We start from the raw sequence: 24,050 nt of genomic DNA on the forward strand, positions 1-24,050 counted from the left end.
CACTGGAGTTTATGACTCTCGCCTCCTACCATTACTCCCTGGCTAACTTAGTGCCATTTAAAGTGCTTCCTTTGGTGGTAGCGAATTATAAATCCATATCTCTGTAAGATGCTCTCATCAGCTCACAGGCTGCATAAACACATGCATTCATGCACACAGAGTTCTTTCTCAGCATTGATTTGGCTGGCAGGTTGAAAAATGACTGAGGCCTTTCTGTTCTAATTCCAAATATCATTGTTTGTAATGATAATATGCTGTTTCTTTTCCCAGATTTTCTGCCATGGAAATGCTAGACACATTGTAATAAATATATTCTTATGCAAATAATCTAAATAGGGTTTTTTTTTTAAACCCAGAATAAATGTCTGAAAGGCTGTCCTGTCAAAAGCAAAATACTAGACTGAAATTTCCCAACAGGCCACTATGTACCATTCTTTAGCTGAGCTGTTAAGTCTCTAAGTTATTATATTATTACTGAATTGAAAGAATAATAAAATAATACTGGATATTCAGCCCCTAACCCCTCCTTATACATAGCTGTTACAACTGCAGCTGAAAATGACTGAAATTTTATCACATCAAAGAAGACACCAGCGAGCCATGGCCTCATGAAAGCTTTTCTGGAGTCTTGAGTCAGATTCAAAAAGGGAATTGCTTGGTAGATTCTTCCATTGTTTCAGAGGCCCCTGTCAATCAACACAGCAGTTAGTGGGGAACTCGACTGCTTGCTACCACCAGCCAACAAGCAAACTGGTTTGGCTTTTTTTAACCAGTTTTCTAATCTATTTTTATTTTGAGAAAAGAGTATAGTTGTGGATTTGGTCAAGGCTGAAATTTAACCTGGGTGTTTAGCAACAGTCAAATCATTCCTTACATTATGTTGTTTGTGTTCAAGCCTGTTTTGAGTAATTATGTTAGTGGGCAAAGGAAGAAAAATCACTAAACTGGACATAAGGAAGTATAGGTTCTATTCCCCCCATGACTCCAGCCACATTCAGAAGATGCATTGCATGAACCTTGAGGTTCCTGGCTTCATTTTGGGATGTGGTGGTAGCTTCTTACTGTTGTCTTAGAAGGAAGAGTAATCATTTCTTCAACAAGCCAATATAGCAGGATTGAAATGGAAATAACAAATGGGTCCCATATGTAACATTGGGTTTTACCCAATACTCATCTCGCTCTGCTATCACCAATATTGTCAATGTTGAAAACTTAAATCTGCCACTGAAGGCAACTGAGTTTCTTCTAATTTTAAAACTATCTTTTATATAGTCATTCCATCCAATGTTTAAACTTGCTTTCAGGGCTGTCTTCAGAGGTTTTCCATTCCTTTTTCCCCAAGACTGTGTCTGTGTGCAGAGGAAAGCCTAGGTATGGTGGCAGTAGTGGCAGGGCAGAAGGGGCTTATTGGTCTTTCTGGAATATTCCTCATGCTGCTGAGTCATGAGGCATCTAAAACTAGTGTTTCCTAAGGTGTGGTTGTTCTACTGTAGCAACCACTGCTGTCATTCAGGGCCCCTTTGGTCTTGAGGTCCCTGCATCTCCTCACCATGCACCAAACCTCTACCAATTTGTTAGTTCTTTTAGAGTCTTCTATCCTCTGCCACTCACAGGCAGCAAGAAAATGGAAGTGCTGTCTCAGGACCATCTACAGGGGTGTCTCTCCTGATGATTCCACCACACTTGATGCATACACTACATCATAATTTTTCTTTCTGTATTAGAACATGGCAGTGAAATCAGATCACCATCTAGTATGTTCTAGAATTTTTCAATATATCACGGGTTTCTGTTGTTTCACTTTCTCAGGGATGTGGTATCTTCTCAATAATCTCATGAGCTTGAAATTTATCCCCCACCACTCTTCCTCTTAATACAGGAAAGGTTTCCCCTTCCAGCATGGCAAACTTTTCTTATGATGTATTCTTCATAGTTTTTTCCATTGTGATTAATAATAAAGCTTTATTCTTAGAGGCCCAAGGTTGGCTCTTACTATATAGTGGGATTTAGAACAAGATTTAGAAACCCTTTACTTTCTCAGCTGAATCTGGTGCTTTCAAGATCATTGTCTTGCTACAGGCTTTTAAAAATTTAGTTTGAAATCCAAGTTGAGCAATGACTTCTTGTTCTCGGTTGTACCAGCAGTTGCACCTATGTTCCCTCCCCTGCTGTAAACAATTAAATAGCATTGATCCAATGGATGAGGAAGCACAGGAAAACATTTATGGAAGATAAAATATGAATAATTTTAGTAACTTCATAAATATTGTCTCCATTATATTAATAAATCTTTTTCTTTAAATATTTACCACTTTTTATAGCATAATTTTGATGCACTGGACTGCCTGCTAGGGAACCAGTGGTTCTCAGCATTAGGCACCAGATACCCCATATAGAGACAGAGAGGAAGAAAACAGCCTTCATTTTCCATGTAAGATTTTTCAAGTTGAAGAGAATCACTCAGGGTATCTCAGAATTCCTAGCCCCCCCGTGAAAGTGGTTGGGAGTATGTCTTATCTCAAAGTGCTGGTGCATTAGATGATGCAACCATGTTCAGGAAAATGTTGAAAGAGTATGAGAAGCAACCTCTTAAGGTGTTTGCTTGGGGAAGCTGGATTGAAACTGCCACCAGACAGAGATACACAGACTCAAATTTATCATAAATTTGCTACTCAAGCTTCTTCTGAATTGGCCCTATCATTAACAATCTAGAACCCAACTAACAGTGTTTGAAGGAAGGGGAAAATAATCCAACAACCTCATACTTATTGAGGAGATTATTGATCCACAAGCATTTTTGAATTTTCTGCATTTAAAGAGTTCTTTGCCATCAAACATTATTTACCCCTATAGCTAATAAATCTTATTTTCTTTATTTTACAGACTAGAAACCAAGACCCAGGGAGAAAAAAATAATTTTTGAGGATGTATCTCAACTCATTACCATGTATCTTGTGGTATTTCTGAGCTACATCCCTGCTGAAATTTTAATCACAAAGTAAGTATCTACACAAAGCATTTGTATTTCTCAGTCACAGTATCATGAGGTCATAATACAGTCGCACTTTATCATCCATGCCTTTTCAGGTCCTGAACAATGGTATAAAGAATAGAAAATATGGTTCAGTTCAAATTTTGTGGAGGTAGAAAGCGAGGAAATTACTGGAAAAGTTCAAATCATTTTGAGATTAGTTTTTAGCTTTCGGAGTTTTCAAGTGTAATTAATGCTTTATATCAATCTAGAGGTTAAGTTAAATTTATTTAAAAAGTACTTTATTTTGAGCTAGGAGACCTTGGTCTTAGTCCCTGCACCACCATCAAATAGATTTGTTGATTTGGATAAGTCAATAAATCATTCTGGGTCTCCAGTTTCTTTATGGATAAAATGAGAGTGCTTAACTGAATGATTTCTAAGTCCTTTAATATTCATTGAATCTATGTGGATTCTACATCATAAAGATTTATCATGTCGCTCCACCCCCCAGATCCAATCAATCACCATGTTTTGCTGAATTTATTTCCTAAAATTTACTCTAATTTATCCATACCCTTCCATCCCAGCTGCCACTCCACTTGTTGACAGCTTCAAAATCTTCCACCCGCCTCCGAACATTTCTCCCTGACTTGAGCCTTGTCCCCATCCAATATCTCTTCTTTGATGGTGCCAAGGTAATTTTTCTAAATTATTAACTCGATTACATCACACTCCATGTTATAAGCCTTCAATGGTTGCTCTATTGCTATAGTATGAAGCATGGTTTGCATGATCTGACTCCCTCTCTTTCTCATTTTCCCCCCTCATTTCCAATGACTGAGTCAAGCTTTTTCTGTGACACCCCTGCTTAGAAACCTCAGGAACTGTCTGTATTCCCAGTGCCTAGTCCAGGGCTTGGTATGTAGTAGGTATTCAATAAAAGTTTGTGGACTGTATTGAATGAATTCAATTAGAAACTTAGCTCTACAATGGCTACGTGTCATGGCAGTCACTTACTCTTGGGTTCTTCACCCAGAACCCCTAGTATGAGTTAGGTGCCCATCCTCTGTGCTTTCTCAGCTCCCTCTGCTGACTCCTTTAACAGCTCTCATCACATTGGATGGTAATTGCCTGCCTGCTATTCTGTCTACTCTTTAATTTCTTCAGGATCTGCAGTTATCTCACCGTTTTCATTCATTATTTTGTTTATATGGGTCTTCTCTCTTTTTAATTTTGTCAGTCTAGCTAGGGGCTTGTCAATCTTGTTGATCTTCTCAAAGAACCAACTTTTGGTAATATTTATCCTCTCTATTGTTTTTTTTTGTTCTCTATGTCATTTATTTCTGCTTTAATCCTTGTTATTTCTTTTCTTCTACTTGGTTTAGGATTGGTTTGCTGTTCATTTTCTAGCTTCTTCAGTTGATCCATTAGTTCTTTGATTTTGGCTCTTTCTTCCTTTTTAATATATGCGTTTAGTGCTATAAATTTCCCCCTCAGTACTGCTTTTGCTGCATCCCATAGGTTTTGGTATGTTGTGTTCTCATTTTCATTCGTCTCTATATATTTAGCAATTTCTCTTCCTATTTCTTCTTTAACCCACTGATTGTTTAGGAGTGTGTTGTTTAACCTCCAGATATTTGTGAATTTTCTAAGTCTCTGATGGTTATTGACTTCTAATCGTATTCCATTGTGGTCAGAGAATGTGTTTTGAATAATTTCAATCTTTTTAAATTTACTGAGGCTTGTTTTATGTCCCAGCATATGATCTATTCTGGAGAAAGTTCCGTGAGCACTAGAAAAGTATGTGTATCCTGGTGATTTGGGATGTAATGTTCTGTATATGTTTGTTAAATCTAATTCATTTATCAGATTGTTTAGGTTTTCAATTTCCTTGTTGGTCTTCTGTCTGGTTGATCTATCTATAGGAGAGAGTGATGTGTTGAAGTCTCCCACAATTATTGTGGAAACATCAATTGCTTCCTTTAGTTTTGCCAGTGTTTCTCTCATGTATTTTGTGGCACCTTGATTGGGTGCATAGACACTTATGATTGTTATTTCTTCTTGTTGAATTGCCCCTTTTATTAGTATGTAGTGGCCTTCTTTGTCTCTCAAAACATCCCTGCATTTAAAGTCTATTTTATCTGAGATTAATATTGCTACATCTGCTTTCTTTTGGCTGTAGCTTGTATGAAATATTTTTTCCATCCTTTCACTTTCAATTTCTTTGTGTCCCTGTGTCTAAGACGAGTCTCTTGTATGCAACATATTGATGGTTCATTTTTTTTGATCCATTCTGCCAATGTATATCTTTTAATTGGGGAGTTTAATCCATTTACATTCAATGTTATAACTGTGAAAGCATTTCTTGAATCAGCCATCTTATCCTTTGGTTTATGTTTGTCATATTTTTCCCCTCTCTCTATTAATATCCTTAATTGCACCCATACCGAATCTCTTTAGTACTGAACCTTTCTCCAAGTCTCTCTGTCCTTTCTTTGTTTCTCTGTCTGTAGGGCTCCCTTTAGTATCTCCAGTAGGGCAGGTCTCTCGTTAGCAAATTCTCTCAGCATTTGTTTGTCTGTGAAAAATTTAAGCTCTCCCTCAAATTTGAAGGAGAGCTTTGCTGGATAAAGTATTCTTGGTTGGAAATTTTTCTGACTCAGAATTCTAAATATATCATGCCACTGCCTTCTCGCCTCCATGGTGGCTGCTGAGTAGTCACTACTTAGTCTTATGCTGTTTCCTTTGTATGTGGTGAATTGCTTTTCTCTTGCTGCTTTCAGAACTTGCTCCTTCTCTTGTGTGTTTGACAGTGTGATCAGAATATGTCTCAGAGTGGGTTTATTTGGATTTCTTCTATTTGGCGTTTGCTGGGCATTTATGATTTGTGTATTTATGTTGTTTAAAAGATTTGGGAAGTTTTCCCCAACAATTTCTTTGAATACTCTTCCTAGACCTTTACCCTTTTCTTCCCCTTCTGGAACACCAATGAGTCTTATATTCGGACGTTTTATATTATCTATCATATCCCTGAGGTCCGTTTCGATTTTTTCAATTTTTTCCCCATTCTTTCTTTTATGCTTTCATTTTCCATTCTGTCATCTTCCAGGTCACTGATTCGTTGTTCAACTTCCTCTAGTCTTGTACTATGAGTGTCCAGAATCTTTTTAATTTGGTCAACAGTTTCTTTAATTTCCATAAGATCATCTATTTTTTTATTTAGTCTTGCAATGTCTTCTTTATGCTCTTCTAGGGTCTTCTTGATATCCTTTGTATCCCGTACTATGGTCTCATTGTTCATCTTTAGTTCTTTGAGTAGCTGTTCTAGGTGCTGTGTCTCTTCTCATCTTCTGATTTGGGTGCTTGGGCTTGGGTTATCCATATCGTCTGGTTTTTTTCATATGCTTTATAATTTTCTGTTGTTTTTGGCCTCTAGGCATTTGCTGAACTTGATAGGGTTCTTTTAGGATTTGTAGACCAATTGAAGTCCTTATCTCTAGTTTATCAGATCTACAGCTTCGTGGAGTACACTTTCTCTAACTAACCAGCAGGTGGCGTCCACGAGCCACCTGTTCTCCACAAGCCAGTTCTCCCCTGCTTAGCCTTTGTGGTGAGTGGGGGAGTGAGTCTTGTGGGGTCCAATTGGTGTACCAAGCTTGCGTGTGTAGTTGGTGTTGCCTGCCCTGTATATGGGGCATGCTTCTGGGCAGTCAGGGAGGGGGGGTGGCTCTAACAATCAAATCTCCCTGGTGATCCTGGAGTTTTAAAGCTGCTGCAATAGTCTAATCCTTCAGTTCAGTCCTGCCACAGTTTGTCTCTGCCACTGACCCACAAGTCCTTGGTATTGGCGTATGGCTCCTGAGACTTGCAAGTGGGTCACTCTTCCAGGCCATGCACCCCCTGGTCCTCTGTTGAGGGATGACTGTGCTATGTCACAGGTGAGTGCCATCCCCCCAGGGCAGTTCTGGGCTGCTGGGCTGTGTAGGGAGGCTCCCAGTCTGCTGAAATGATGGCTGAATGGGGCTTTGTTAATTCACACTGCTCCACCTTCCCAGCTCTGGGACAATCAGCTGAGGTTGCAGGGAAGGCTAATGTCCACGCCCAGTTTTGTGGTGTGTGCCTGTTATTTGAAGCACTTCCGTCACACTGGGTTGTCTGGGGCAGCTCTGGGCTATGGGGCTGGCGATGGGCAGGAGTGTTTCCTGTCCACCAGGATGATGGCTGTGAGCAGACACCCCCCTTTTCTTGGGAAGTTGTGGTGTTTAGTGAATTTTCTCAGCCACTGGATTATTGCCTTTTGTCTCAGAGCTCTCTTAGTTCTGCTCTTGTCTTGACCTGCCCAAATTGCATATCTTTGAAGCTTTCTGTATTGGGCTTCTTAGAGTAATTGTTTTAGAAAAAGAAAAAAGGATTAAAAAAAAAAAAGGGCCCTCCTCACAGATCTAATGGGTTATTGAAATGCTAAGAGACAAAGCAATTAGGGCCATTAAGGAAAGGTCCACAGGGCAGAGAGATCAGCTTTTCTTTGGGATTTGCATATGAGCCTCAGGGCCTGAGCTCTGCCCTTCTCCTTTCTATGTTCACCAGAACTCCAAAAATCCTCTGCTTTTATTTTGGAGTTTTTCGTGCTGTTTTTTTCTCTATGCCTGTCTCCTCTCTGCTGGACTGGCTGCTCTCAGATTCTCTGGTGTCTGGTCTCAGTCTATCTATGGTTGGAGTTTGGATCAGTAGAATGAGTTTCCGATAACGGCTGCCACTGCAGTTCTCCCTTCTCCTTCCTGGAGCTGATGGCCCCTCCTCCCACGGGACTGAGCCTGGCAGGGAGGGGTGCAGGTCCCCTGGCCACAAAAACTTACAGATTTCGCTGATCTCAGCAGTTCCACGTTTTCATGAGTGTTGTATGAAGTATGCCCAAAGTCAGATTGCTCTGTGGTGTCCAGTCCACACAGTTCCTGGCTTTCTACCTACTTTCCTGGAGGAGTAACTAAAACATACAGCTCACCAGTCCACCATCTTGCCCCACCTCCGAATCCTTTGACCTCTGTCTACTCTTATAGACAGTGAGCAACTTGGGGGCCAGGCCCAGGCCTGGTCAGATTTTTTTCCATGGCCAGCACATAGCAGACAACAAATGAATAATTGAATAAGTGAATTAATGATAGAATGTCCAAAAAAGGACCTGGTTATATTGATAAGCACCCTTTTATATCATTCTGGCTGTGACTTTTGCAAAAATAAGTGGTTAAAGCCTTATTTAGAGAAGAAAGAGACTTTGCTCTAATATTAAGTGTCCAGCAGAAGGGGTTCTTTCACCCTCAGAACTCTGACTTCGCCCTAGCTGACCCATTGAGGTGCTGTGGAAGATGCAACTGGTGGTTTTGTGGGTGACTGGTGGGGAAAGGAAAGGTAGTACTCCTTTAGGGGTAGAGAACTACTATAACTGTGCAGACGGTGTAGGCACCTTGAGACAGAAAGGACAAATGAAGAGAAACCATCAGACAGCAAAGGCTGGGGACCAGTTTCCATTGTGTGGTTGTGTAGACTTTTGAAAATGATAGGTATTTATTTTACATGCTATGGTTATTAAGCAAACAAAAACCTATATGACTAAAAAGTGAAGATTGATACATGCACTCACTGAGAGCAGAGAAAATTACGTTTGCGGAGGAAAAGATTCCATATGTTCTGCAATACCTAGGCACAACTGGGTGCCGCTTTAATGACTTTCCAAATGCACCCCGTTGCTCTTAGGTATTGAAGAACATATGGCATGTTTCCCCTTTAACTGTGAATTTCCTTGCTTTTGTCAGTTGGTTGTCTCAAGCTTAATGTATTTTAATGCAGCTTTTGTGGATGTGAATAAAGTCCGAAGTTGTTATTAGAGAGGCCATGCTAATAGTATACGCAGATGTTATCTCTTAGTCTTCCCTAAATATAGTGTGAAAATCTACATATACAGGTCTAACTTTGAAATTGTTAATAAAGGCCCTTAGAGAGTTTCCAAATCATTCTTCTTAGCTCTAAAGGTAGCATGGATGATAAATGACCATTTAGTTGCCAATATAGCACAATATTTCAATTTCCTGCCTTCCCAAAGGTATTTGAAAGGTTGTACGGAGTTCATACTCACAGTATGTGTTGTCTACAATGCTGTGATCTCTGACTGGCTAACTTTAACCAAAACCTTTTCAATTAACTCAACACATTCCTGGAGAAAACCAGCCCACTCTAGGCTCTGCACAAATATGTCTTTATTGATTTTCTTGGCAAAGACTCCCTAAGTTATGGTGAAATCTGCTTTCTTCTCTCAGGTGATGGAAAAAAGAGGACATTGTTTTCCATGTAAGTCAAACACTAAAGGAACAGAAGGACGATCAACATTTTATGTACACAAAATTGCCAATTTAACTGTCAGTATTTTTTGCAGTCTCTGAGAATGGTAATGAAAATCTAAAGGAAAAGGACAAACAAATCCTCATTCACAGTCTTGCCACCCTCTACATATCAAATTGTTTTCATTTTTCCTGGTCATTGTCAATATGCATACATAATTTTACATAATTATACTTCTAGTGTGGAAGCAATTTTGTATTTTGTATTCTGTGTTTTTTGTTATTTAAAATTATAGCAGTTGGATTCTAAGGACAGCTACATAGCACATTCTTGTGGACAAACAGAGCAGAACCCAGAACAGAAAACTGAAACTAATAACGTACTGAGGTTTGCTGGACAACTAAAGCCCAGCATATCAAAGTATAGAAAGGTTCCCAACTAGACTAGGTTGGTTCATTGTTTCCTTTTGAATTCTCACTGTAAGCAGGGGAGCAAAGTGAGGGCTGCCTATGATTATCCCATTATGCTGAGAGCCAGACTGTCCAGAGAAAGAGCCCAGTGTTGGCTAGTCAATGACTCCTTTGGGGGCTTAATACCATCCAAATAAAAGGAAACAAGGCTCATTTCTGGTGATCCACTATTAGGCTGATTGCAGAATGAGCATTTCTGATGCATATTACTTGTAGAAAATCTATTTTTTTCTGTTGTCCAAGAACCTTAAGCACAACAGATTTAGATGGAAATTACGTCCTAACAGTTATTAGAGTGATAGAATTCCCAAGTAAAGCTTTATGCCGTATTCCACCAAATGGAAGCCACTTTTAAACATATAGTTAGTGGATATAACACTTTTTTTAAAAGTACATATGTGAGTTTAAAGTATAAACATGCATTTCAGCCAAAATCCAAACTCTGCTTATGTTTATTAGTTGACTAATCCAAACAGTGGTTCATTTGAGGAAGGAAAATAAATTTCTAATATTTTTTTCACAAAATTAAATTGGTGATACTAGAGAAATAACTAGAATTTAGGTTTGTGGGTTCTCTCTATGTCCATGTAATTGAACCAAACCTCTCTGCTTATACCTCATATGATATAACATCAAGCAACCGCTTCTGGATAATGATATGTCCCTTCAGCTAATCATGATGTTGGCCAGAATGTGGATGGCAGCTATTGTGCTACCATGTGCTCCAGTGTCTGAAAAAATATATTTGATATTTGTTGTTTAAAGAAATACTGGCCATATGCTCTGTGAGCAGTCATTGAAGCCTTCTGCCATGAGCTTGAAATTTCTTTGAAGATTCTCTTTTTTTTATCTTAGAATGTCATGGGGTTTTGCATACTACTCCATTACATCTTCATATTTATTTTGCCTTTTAAAAATATTTTATATTGTCAGACAAATTATGTGACTTTTCTTTCCCAATATTTGAGGAACATAGATGTTCCAGGAAGATGGGTCAAGTTTTTTCTGTGGTTTACACTGGTGCATGGTCCTGTTGAAAAGCACACCACAATGGTTTTAAGATTATGTTTTTTCAGTTATTTAAAAGACATTTAAGAGGACTCGGGCAAGATGGCAGCATAGAGAGGAGTGGAAGCTAAGTAGTCCCCCTGGAACAACTACAAAAAACCAGAAACAACTCGTAAATAATCCAGAATAACTGCGGGGGGACAAACAAGACCATCCATTCATCATACGCCAACCTGAATTGGGAGGAATGCCTGAGAACACAGCATAAAATCTGTAAGTAAAACCTGCGGAACCAGGTCGGGAGACCCCCTCCCCCATAGCCCGAGCTGCAGAGCTGCGTGGTGCCAGAGAGAAGCTCTCTCCCAGCAAGCGAATACAGCTCAGCTGAGCTCCAACTGGGGTTTTAAGTAGCGAGTGTGAACTGCTCACTACAGGTACGCATCCCCAAAAAACAGACAGAGGCTTTGGGTGACAACTGACCTGGGAGAGCCGGAGGGTTGCCTTGGACTGGGTCTGAAGGGGACTATCTGTTTCTTTTTTGGCTCAGTGGAGAAAGCCCCAGTCATTTTCAGTTTCCAGGGCTGTGAAGCGGAGAAGGGTGGAGACAGCACAAGCAGAGAGCAAGACCATTGAAATGCTAATGACCTCCACCTGGGAGCTCTGTCTTCTCTAGGAGGAAAGGGGTGGGGCCCTTTCCATTCAGAACCAGACCCCAGAGCCTGGGGGAACACGGCCATACCTCCTCACACAAGTCAAGAATTATAGGCTAACAGGCGTCACCTGCTGGGCAGAAAAGCACAGTGACCGGAGGCATCAAAGGGTGGAGCAATTTTCTAAGACACACCCACAGGGAAACCAGATACTGAATATTTCTTCCCTCTGGGACCTGAGCCTGTTCTGGTCTGGGAAAACCTGATTTGGATAACCAAGGAAACCATGCCTAGACAACAGAAAATTACAACCTACACTAAGAAAAACAAAGTTATGGCCCAGTCAAAGGAACAAACGTACACTTCAACTGAGATACAGGAATTTAAACAACTAATGCTAAATCAATTCAAAAAGTTTAGAGAAGATATTGCAAAAGAGATAGAGGCTGTAAAGGAAGCACTGGACATGTATACGGCAGAAATCAAAAGTTCAAAAAACCTACTAGTAGAATCTATGGAAATGAAAGGCACAACACAAGAGATGAAAGACACAATGGAAACATACAACAGCAGATCTCAAGAGGCAGAAGAAAACACTCAGGAACTGGAGAACAAAACACCTGAAAGCCTACACGCAAAGGAGCAGATGGAGAAAAGAATGAAAAAATATGAGCAACATCTCCGGGAACTCAAGGATGAAACAAAGTACAATAATGTACGTATCATTGGTGTCCCAGAAGGAGAAGAGAAGGGAAAGGGGGCAGAAGCAATAATAGAGGAAATAATTAATGAAAATTTCCCATCTCTTATGAAAGACATAAAATTACAGATCCAAGAAGCGCAGCGTACTCCAAACAGAAGAGATATGAAGAGGCCTACGCCAAGACACTTAATAATCAGATTATCAAATGTGAAAGACAAAGAGAGAATCCTGAAAGCAGCAAGAGAAAAGCGATCCATTACATACAAAGGAAGCTTAATAAGACTATGTGCGGATCTCTCAGCAGAAACCATGGAGGCAAGAAGGAAGTGGTGTGATATATTTAAGATACTGAAAGAGAAAAACCACCAACCAAGAATCCTGTATCCAGCAAAGCTGTCCTTCAAATATGAGGGAGAGCTCAAAATATTTTCTGACAAACAGAACAAGACACCTGCCCTACAGGAAATAAAAGACATTTAAAAATTAATGAAATGCTAGGGATCAATTGCCTGCAGCATTTTACCACTGAACTCCAGACCACCACATTACTAATATGACATAAAACATGTGAAAATGCTTTGAAACATCCATTGGCATTGTATTTGTCCTAAGTTCTACCATTTGTTGATTTCTTTTTTCTCTCTGTGGAACTGCACACTTCAACCTTCTCGAACTAATTCAGTTGTTTCCGTGAAGTTTTCATGCTAGAGTTTTAGCTTGCATTTTGAAATGAAACAGACCTGGATTCAATTCACACCTCTGCCACTTAATAGTCTTGTCACTTAACTTCCCTGAAGCTCAGTACTGTCTGTAAAATGGGAATAATAGTATTCATTTCCAAGACTTGTTGTGAGGATTAAATGAGCTGATATATACAAAGTACCTAATACACAGAAGGTGCCCCAATAATGCCAATCCCCTTTCCTATGACTTCTTTGTTCTAGATTTGTACTTCATTGCCTCCTAGTACCTCTGAGCTGAATTCTGTGGCTGCTTATGCTCCTGGGCTCTGTGAGTGGGTGTAGCTGGGTAACGGAAGTACTCTATATCTCTTTTGCCAATATTCTCATTGCTCTGTTTTCTAAATGCAGGGCTTGGGGTGTTTTATTTGTCATTTTACAGCAACTGGAGATAAAGGAGAAGCAATTTTTCATGCAAAAATAAAAATCAATTCTAACTAAAAGTAGTACCTTCCTAACCACATTCTGGGATGTGCCATGTGAGATTTTCAAATTGCAAGGATTCTAGGGTTTTCTTTGATTGATAGATTTTCCTATTGAAGTATTAAATGTTCCTTTTCTAATGGAGGATTTTGATAATTTCTTTTGAACATGAGGGTTATTTGCTTTGGATAAGGATTTGAAGGTTTGCTCTGCAGTCCAAAACTTGAACCATATAATAATATCAAACATTGGTATTATACCAGACAATGTTCTAAGAGCCTTAAAAATATTAACTCATTTAATCCTACCAACAACTCTATGGGGGGAGTGGTCTTATTATCATGCCTACTTTATAGATGAAAAAATTCAGACACAGAGAAAAATACTTTGCCTAAAACCACATATCTAGCAAGTAGAAGAGCCAGAATTTGAACCCACGAAGGCTGGATTCAGAGCCATGGCCTGAACCACCATATTCTCTACCTTTCCACCCTCCCTTTTATAGAATAGTGGGTAAACCACCTTTATACACACAAAAAGCAAAATATAGTTGTTTAGTTGCAGTACTAACTAAGGTGAATGGTCTTTATGTTCTCTCATTTTCTTAGTCCAGCATGTGGTGTCAGGTTGTCAGGGCTCAAATCCCACCTCCAACATTACTTAACTTTGCCTCTGTTTTTTTCACCAATATAATAATAGTGCCCAAGTGTACCAGCCAAGGGTCTTGGATGCAAACAACAGCAACCAATTCCAGTTAACATGAGCAGAAAATAAATTTTCAGAAGGATGTTAGGAGGGCCACAGGAAGACTGGCAACCAGGTTCAGTAAGCAGCAGAAAACAAGAGAAACTTCATAGCCAGTTAGGTAGTGCTTCAAGTAGGTAATACTATATTCTGGAAGCCTTTTTTGGCTTCATCAGTATGGATTGCTTGATGGTCCTCCTACTAAAAGGCAACAACTCATTTCAGATGCCAAGTTATTGATGGGGTTATATAATTGGCAAACTTTAGTGTGCCTGCTCGTACCCTAGTAATCATAGAGCATGTAATGTCAGAATCTGGCTTTTGGGGCTTTTGTAGTGGGATGTGAAGCCTACCTTCCATCAAGACTCACACAATGGTGGAGTTTCCTAAAAAAGGAAGAAAATTCAGATTCTGGGCAGCAAAAAGGCAAATCAAAACAATAAGAAACAGAGAAGGCTGGTTAAGATGGCAGAATAGTATGCTCTAGGATTCAGTTTATCCCCCAGGGTGCTAGTAAACTGCCAGGAACTGTCTGAAACAATTGTTTGGGGACTTTGAGATCAGAAGAATACCATAAACCACCCAGGTAAGAGCAGAAGGAAAAGACTGATAAACTGAGGTGAAGATCTATGAGTAGATCTGAATTAAAGGCACAGTGCCTTCTTGGGGCGGTGGGGAGCAGTTTGCTGGAGATTGGCTCTTCCCCAAGAAAAGAGGTGGAGAGCATGGCCCAGTGAGGTTTGTGGCTTTTGATTAGAGAATTCAGATCCCAAAGTCTGGGCTCTGAGCAACAATTTCAACCTGCCCTGGTGAAAAGTGACTGGCAGCCTCTGTTTCAACCACACCTCATCAAGGGTGGAGTCAGTTGAGAATTCAAGGCACAGTACTTCTTTAGGACTGTGGGGAACAGTTGGCTGAAGAGTGCCATCTGCTGGGCAGATCAGGAAAGCACAAATTCAGGGAGCCCTCAGAGACAAGATCGGCGTCCTTCAGGTCTCCTCCCCAGGGCACTCAGGAAAAGATCTACACCTCCTTCATGGCTCTTGGGCCTGTTTTGACCAGGAAAAACTGACTTGGGGGAGTCCTCTTTTTAGGAACCCTCCTCCCAAAATTAGCCCTCCAGGTAAAACCAGCTATAAATAATAAAAGGAGTGTTAAAATATAGAAAGCAAATGAAAACCAAGCAGAACAGATCAACATTCCCAGAGGAGAAACATGGGAAAGGAAGCTTTCCCCTTGGGGTGAAAAAATTGCACAAATAGTGCAATCTCAAAAATTGTACTATATATCCAGGGCAAAAATCAGATGAATAAGAGCTGAGAAAATCTGATCAGCTAAATGCAAGCTATTCTAAAGGTCTAAAATAAGTTGAACCAAGTGTCAAAGAGCTTTATTACAAAGCCAATCAACAAGAAAACCTTAGGTAAGAGACAGAAACTTATCTCCAGAGTACACTCATCAAGAAAATCGGATGCCTGGACACCAGCAAAAAATTACAGGCCATACTAAGAAATAGGAAGATATGGCCCAAAGGAACAAATTAAAACACTGGAGGAGACACGTTATAAAACAACTAATCAATGATGTTCAAACCAATCTCCTAAATCAATTGAAGAGGATGAAGGAAAATATGGCTAAAGAATTAAAGGATATTAAGAAGACACTGGGTGAGTATAAAGAAGAATTTGCAAGCATGCAAAACATAAAAGAACTTATGGGAATGAAAGGCAAAATAGAATAGATTAAAATACACTAGGTGAAAATGTCCTAAAATTGATCATGGTGATCAATGCACAACTATATGATGATACTGTGAGCCATTGATTGTATACTTTGGATGGGTTATATGGTGTGTGGACATATCTCAATAAAATTGCCTTTATAGAAAAATACACTAGAGGTATACAACAGCAGATGTGAACAGGCAGGGAGAAGAAAGGATCAAGGAACAACACCTGAAATCTTAAGGACAAAAGAAAAGATAGAGAAAAGAATGGAAAAAATTGAGCAGGGTCACAGAACACACATTTACAGAACATCACACCCCTCAACAGCAGGATATATATATTCTTTTTGAGTGCTAATGGACCATTCACCAGGTTAGACCACATGTTGGGTCACAAAACAATTCTCAGTAGGTTTAAAAAAGATTGAAATTATACAAAGCACTTTCTCTGATCATAGTGGAGTTAAGCAGGAAATCAATAACAGGTGGAGACCTGGAAAATTCACAAATATACGGAGGTTAAACAACACACACTTAAACAAACAGTGGGTCAAAGAAGAATTGCAAGAGAAATCAGTAAATATTGCAAGACAAATGAGAACAAGAGGACAATATATCAAAACTTATGGGATGTGGTGAAGGTATTGCTGAAAGGGAAATTTATAACCCTTAAATGTCTACATTAAAAAAGAAGAAAGAATTTTTTGGAGTAATGAAAATGTTCAGAGATTGACTGTGGTGATCAATGCACAACTATGAGCAACTGATTGTGCACTTTGAAGGATTGTATGTTGTGTGAATATATCTGAATAAAATTGCATTTTTTTAAGAAAAGAAATAGCTAAAATTGAAGACCTAACTGCAGTCCTGCAGAAGCTAGAAAAAGAACAGCAAACTAACCCCAAAGCTAGCAGAAGGAAAGAAATAACAAAGGTTAGATCAAAAATAAATGAAACTGGGAATAAAAATAATAGAGATAATCAGCAAAACCAAAAGTTGGTTCTTTGAGAAAATCAATAAAATTGACAAACACTTTGCTAGACTGACAAAGAAAATAAGAGAGAAGACGCAAATAAATAAAATCAGAAATGAGAGGGGGCATTACTACTGACCCCACAAAAATAAAATGGATCATAAGGAGATATTATGAACTATCATATGCCAACAAATTAGACAACTTAGATGAAATGGGCAAATTCCTAGAAACACACAATCTACACTGACCCTAGAATAAATAGAAGACCTCAACAAACCAAACAAACACAAGTAAAAAGATTGAATCAGTCACCAAAATCCTCCCAGCAAAGAAAAGCCCAGGACCAGATGGCTTCACAGGTGAATTTCACCAATCTCCCCAAGAATTAATACCAATCCTACTCAAACTCTTCCAAAAAATTGAAGAGAAGGGAAAACTGCCTGACTCATTCTGTGAAGCCAATATGACCCTAATACCAAAGCCAGATAAAGGTATTACAAGAAAGGAAATTTCAGACCAATTTCTCTAATGAACATAGATGCAAAAATCCTCAACAAAATTCTAGCAAATTGAATCCAACAGCACATTAAAAGAATTACACCATGATCAAGTGGGTTTTATCCCAGGTATGCAAGAGTGGTTCAATACAAGAAAATCAATTAATGTAATATGCCACATTAAAAATTTGAAGGGGAAAAACCGCATGACAATCTGAACTGACAAAGAAAGGCATTTGATAAAATCCAGCATCCTTTCCTGATAAAAACCCTATGAAAGATAGGAACAGAAGGAAACTTCCTCAACATGATAAAGAGCATAAATGAAAATCCGACAGCTAACATTGTACTCAATGGTGAAAGACTGAAAACTTTCACTTTAAGATCTGGTACAACACAAGGATGCCCACTGTTACCACGATTATTCATCACTGTGCTAGAAGTTCTAGCTAGAGCAATTAGAGAAGAAAAAGAAATAAAAGGCATCCAAATTGGAAATGAAGAATGAAAACTTTCATTATTTGCAGATGACATGGTCCTGTATTTAGAAAATCCTGAGAAAACTACGACAAAGCTACTTGAGCTAATAAATGAGTTCAGCAAAGTGTTGGGATACTAGATCAATGTGCAACAATCAGTAGTGTTTTTTTACTGAGATTGTTCACAAACCATACAATTATCCAAAGATCCAAAGTGTACAATCAATTGCCCATGGTACCATCATATAGCTGTGCATCCATCACCATAATTAATTTTTTTCAATTTTTAGAACATTTTCTTTACTCCAGAAAAGAAATAAAGACAATAAAAGGAAACTCAAATCCTCCCATACCCCTAACCACCCCCCTCCATTGTTGATTCATAGTATTGGTATAGTACATTTGTTACTGTTGATGAAAGAATGTTAAAATACTACCAACTGTAGTATATAGTTTGCAACAGGTATATCTTTTTTTCCTATATGCCCCTCTAATATTAACTTCTGGTTATAGTGTCATACATTTGCTATAAATGAGACAGATTTCTAATATTTGTACAGTTAATCATGGACAGTGTCCACAACAAGATTCACTGTTTTATACATTCCCATCTTTAAACCTCCAACTTTCCTTCTGGTGACATACGTGACTCTGAGCTTACCCTTTCCACCACATTCACAAACCACTCAGGACTGTTAGTTATTCTCACAGTGTGCTGCCATCACCTCTGTCCACTTCCAAACATTTAAGTTCTCCCTAATTGAACATTCTGCTCATAATAAGCAACTACTCCCCATTCTTTAGCCCCATTCTTTAGCCCCATTCTATACCCTAGTAACTTATATTTCACATCTATGATTTTACATACTATAACTAGTTCATATCAGTGAGACCCTGCAATATTTGTCATTATGTGTCTGTCTTATTTCACTCAAAATAGTGCCCTCAAGTTTCCTTCATCAACCCCTTTTTGTTCACACACCATACATTCCATCTTAAGTAAACAGTCAGTGATTCCCTGTATAGTCATGTATTTATGTATTCACCACCATCACCACTATCTATATAAGGACATCTCCATTTCTTCCACAAAGAAGGAGGAAGAGTCAAAGAAAGTAGAGAGACAAAAGAAAAAGAAAAAGGAAGAAAAAGAGCTAAAAAGTAATGAAAGGAAAGACAGAGTTAACCTAAAGTAGAGTCAGACAGCATCACCAATGCTGAGTCCCATATGACTCCCTTATGTCCCCCTCTTAAAGGCATTTAGCTTTGGTATATTGCCTTTGTTACATTAAAGGAAGAATAATACAATGTTTCTGTTAATTGTAGTCTCTAGTTTGCATTGATTGTATTTTCCCCCAGTGCCACCCTATTTATAACACCTTGCAAAGTTGACATTCATTTGTTCTCCCTCATGTAAAAACATATTTATACCTTTTACCACAGTCATTGAGCACCCTAGGTTTTACTGAGTTATACAGTCCCAGTCTTTATCTTTCCTCTTTCCTTCTGGTGTCCCACATGCTCCTAACCTTCCTCTTTCAACCATGCTTACAGTCATCTCTGTTCAGTGTACTTACATTGCTGTGCTACTATCTCCCAAAATTGTGTTTCAAACCTCTCACTTCTGCCTTTTCTTTTCTATCTGCAGTGCTCCCTTTAGTATTTCCTGTAGAGCAGGTATCTTGTTCACAAACTCTGTCATTGTCTGTTTGTCAGAGAATATTTTAAGCTCTCCCTCATATTTGAAGAACAGTTTTGCTGGATATAGGATTCTTGGTTGGTGGTTTTTCTCTTTCAGTATCTTATATATATCACCCCACTTCCTTCTTGCCTCCATGGCTTCTACTGAGAAATCCACACACAGTCTTATCAGACTTCCTTTGTATGTGATGGATTGCTTTTCTCTTGATGCTTTCAGGATTCTCTCTTTATCTTTGATGTTTGATAATCTGATTATTAAGTATCTTGGCATAGGACTATTCAGATCTATTCTGTTTGGGGTATGCTGTGCTTCTTGGATCTGTAATTTTATGTCTTTCATAAGAGATGGGAAATTTTCATTGATTATTTCCCTATTATTGCTTCTGCCCCTTTTCCCTTCTCATCTCCTTCTGGGACACCCATGACACATACATTCCTGCATTTTTCATTGTCATTCAGTTCCCTGAGATGTTGCTCATATCTTTCCATTCTTTTCTCTATATGTTCTTTTGTGTGTAGGCTTTCAGGTGACTTGTTCTCCAGTTCCTGCGTGTTTTCTTCTGCCTCTTGAGATCTGCTGTTGTATGTTTCCATTGTGTCTTTAATTTCTTGGGCTGTGGCTTTCATTTTCACAGATTCTGCCAGGTGTTTTTTCGAACTTTCTATTTCTACCTTAGGTACACCCAGTGTTTTCATTATATGCTTCATCTCTTTTACCTTATCTTCCCTAATCTTTTTGAATTGATTTAGCGTTAGTGGTTTCAATTCCTGTATCTCAGTTGAAGTGTAAGTTTGTTCCTTTGACTGGGCCATAACTTCATTTTTCTTTGTGTAGGTTGTAGTTTTCTGTTGTCTAGGCATCTGGTTTCCTTGGTTACCCCAATCAGGTTTTCCCAGACCAGAACAGGCTCAGGTCCCAGAAGGAGGCAATAGTATCAGGTCTTAGAAGATTGATACACCCCATGAGGTCTCAAGCCACTGTGCTTTTCTGCCCAGCAGTTGGTGCCTGTCAATCTGTCACTCCAGACTGGTGTAAGGAGGTGTGGCTTGTGGCTGTTTTCCCCCAGGCTCTGGGGTCTGACTCTGAATGGAAGGTGGGTAGTAGAGTGTGGCACCACCTCTTTCCTCTTAGGGAAAATGCACCCTCTGGGGAGGTATCATTTGCATTCAAATAGTCTCTCTGCCTCTGGTGTCTCCACTCTTGTCTGGGTCAGAGTGCTGGGAACTGAAAATGGCTGAGGCTTTCTACACTGAGCTGAAAAAGGGACAAAAAGTCCCCCTTCAGGGCTAGTCTGTGGCCACCCTTAGTTTCACCCATTGGCCAGAGACAACACCTGATCTTCTGGGCTCTGCCTCCCTCCCAGAGAGGTCCTCTGGCTTTCCAAGGTCAGTTGTCACCAAAAGCCTCTTTCTACTTGTTGGGGATTCATAGCTTGTATTGAGTAGTCAACATTTGTTGATTAAAATCTCAGTTGGAGCTGGGCTGAGCTATGTTTGCTTGTTCAGAGAGTGCTGCTCTCTAACACAGCGAGGCTTTGCAGTTTGGGCTGCTGTTGGGGAGGGGCTCCCGGCTTGGTTCTGCAGTTTTTATTTACAGATTTGTGTTGTGATCTTGGGCCTTCCTCCCAATTCAGGCTGTTGTATGATGTGTGGACAGTCACATTTGTCCCCCAGCAGTTATTCCAGATTGCTTACTAGTTGTTCCTGGTTGTTTATGAGTTGTACCAGGGGGACTAACTAGCTTCCACTCCTCTCTATGCCACCATCTTCTGTTTCTCAGTAGTGTTTTTAGATACTAGTAATATGCACTCTGAGGAGGAAATTAAGAAAAAATTCCCTTTATAATAGTAACTAAAAAATCAAATATCTAGGAGTATATTCAACCAAGGATGTAAAAGACCTGTATACAGAAAACTATGAAACATTGCTAAAAGTAATCAAAGAAGACCTAAATAAATGGAAAGATATTCCATGTTCATGGATTGGAAGAAGAAATATCATTAAGATATCAATTTTACCCAAATGGATTTACAGATTCAATGCAGTCCCAAACAAAATTCCAACAGCCTACTTTGCAGAAATGGAAAAGCCAATCATGATTTTTTTGAAGGGTGAGGGGCCCTGAATAGCCAAAAACATCTTGATAAAGAAGAAGGAAGTTGGAGTACTCACATTTCCTGACTTTAAAGCATATTACAAAGCTACAGTGACCAAAACAGCTTGCTACTGGTATAAAGAGAGATATATTGACCAGTGGAATAGAACTGAGTGCTCAGAAATAAACCCTCACATCTATGGTCAATTGATTTTTTATGCTATATATTTTGTTCTATTTAAAGTTTTTCCAAATATAAAAGATCCTTTTAAAATATTTTTTTTTGTTTGCAAACTTGTTTATTTAAATACTTATAGTTATAGATGAAACAGATGTATACTTATAATTAATTTGGTCACCAATGCAAATTTTTTGGCTTGGACAGTGTCTGGGACATGTTAAGTGCCCAGTTTGATTTTTTAAAATTCAGTTTATTGAGGTATATTCCCATACCATACAATCATACACAGTATACAATCAGTTGTTCGCAGTACCACCATATAGTTGTGCATACATCACCACAATCAATTTTTTAACATTTTAATTACTCTAAAAAATAAGAATAAAAATAAAAGCTAAAAAGAATACCAAAAATATCCCATTCCCCCAACCCCCCCATTATTGATTTACTTTTGTCCTCATTTCTCTACTCATCTGTCAATACACTGGATAAAGGGAATGTGAGCCAGAAGGTTTTCACAATCACGCAGTCACACTGTGTAAGCTGTATAGCTACAAGATCTTCTTCAAGAATCAAGGCTACTGGGTTGCAGTTCATCAGTTTCAGGTATTTCCTTCTAGCTATTCCAATACACTAAATTATGAAAAGGGATGGCTATACAACACATAAGAATAACCTCCAGAATGACCTCTTGAACTCCATTTAAAAGCACTCAGCCACTGAAACTTTATTTTGCTTCATTTCTCTTCCCCCTTTTGGTCAAGAAAACTTTTTTCAATCCCATGATGCCAGGTCCAGCTCATCCCTGGGAGTCATGTCCCATGTTGCCAGGGAGATTTACATCCCTAGGAGTCATGTCCCACATAGGGGGGAGGGCAGTGAGTTTACCTGCAGAGTTAGCTTAGAGAGAGAGGCCACATGTGAGCAACAAAGGAGGTTATCTGGGGGTGACTCTTAGGCCCAGTTATACATAGGTTTAGCTTCTCCTTTGCAGTTACAGGCTTCCTAAGGGAAGCCCCAAGATTGAGGGTTCAACCTACTAAATAATTAGTCCTCAATGTTTGTGAGAATGTCAGTTATTCCCCAGGTAGGGAAGTTTAATATTTACACATTTTCCCCCAGGCCCTCAAGGGGGCTTTGCAAATACTTTTTTATTCTCTGCCCAATGGAAAATTGATTTTTTCATTTACTATATTTCTATTTGGAAATATTTAAATCAGTACAGTGAAATTAAATTTTAGAGACACTGGATTTTCATTAGTTTATTATAAAGAGACATGGACATGATCTCAGAACTTCAGTGGAATGGGCAACTTCACATGATGCAATTTCAGTAGTGATCTATTTCACTCTACATCCTTCCCAAGAATGTCAGCATCTCTAAATAAGAAATAGTCCTTATTAGTCATCTTAGAACTACTTTGGTAACTCCATATTCTGAGAGAAGAAATTTGTCTACAACTTTCATGCTTACTGGTTCAATGTCTCAACCCTTTCCTTTAGATCCTGATCCAACAGCTACTACTGTTGCTTGCAATACTTTTCCTTTATATTTTTCTGGAAACATAATGCCTCCTTTGGTTACAGTTTCAGCTGCACTCCTTTCAACCAATACTCAGTCAAAGAGGGGAAGAAACTTTCTAAATGCCTGTCCTGCCATGGCTCTGGTTCTGTGGTCAATTGATGTTTGACAAGGCTGCCAAGTTCACTCAACTGAGACAGAATAGTGTCTTCAACAAATGGTTCTGGGAGAAATGAATATCCATTTCCAAAAGAATGAAAGAGGACCCCTGTTCTAGTTTGCTAATGCTGCTGGAATGCAAAACACCAGAGATGGATTGGCTTTTATAAAAAGGGAGTTTATTTGGCTACACAGTTACAGTCTTAAGGCCATAAAGTGTCCAAGGTAACACATCAGTAATTGGGTACCTTCACTGCAGGATGGCCAATGGTGTCCGGAAAACCTCTGTTAGCTGGGAAGGCATGTGTCTGGCATCTGCTCCAAAGTTCTGGTTTCAAAATGGCTTTCTCCCAGGACGTTCCTCTCTAGCAAGCTTGCTCCTCTACAAAATGTCACTCACAGCTGCACTGAGTTCCTTCTCTTTGAGTCAGCTCATTTATATGGCTCCACTGATTAAGGCCCACCCTGAATGGGTGGGGCCATGCCTCCATGGGAATATCTCATCAGAGTCATCACCCACACCTGGGTGGGGCACATTCCAAGCAAATCTAATCAGCACCAAAACGTCTGCCCCACAAGACTACATCAAAGATAATGGCGTTTGGGGGACACAATACATTCAAACTGGCACAACCCCTATGTCACAACTTATACAAAAAATAACTCAAA

General features: G+C 39.2%; 1 pseudogene; it reads right to left on the minus strand.

Annotated features, from left to right (window-relative positions):
* Nucleotides 1-23,046: 23,046 nt before the first annotated feature.
* Nucleotides 23,047-23,360, minus strand: LOC119523835 (annotated as a pseudogene).
* Nucleotides 23,361-24,050: the final 690 nt, after the last annotated feature.

The sequence above is a fragment of the Choloepus didactylus genome, chromosome X (genome assembly GCF_015220235.1).
Source record: "Choloepus didactylus isolate mChoDid1 chromosome X, mChoDid1.pri, whole genome shotgun sequence".
In the NCBI taxonomy this organism is placed as follows: domain Eukaryota; kingdom Metazoa; phylum Chordata; class Mammalia; order Pilosa; family Megalonychidae; genus Choloepus; species Choloepus didactylus.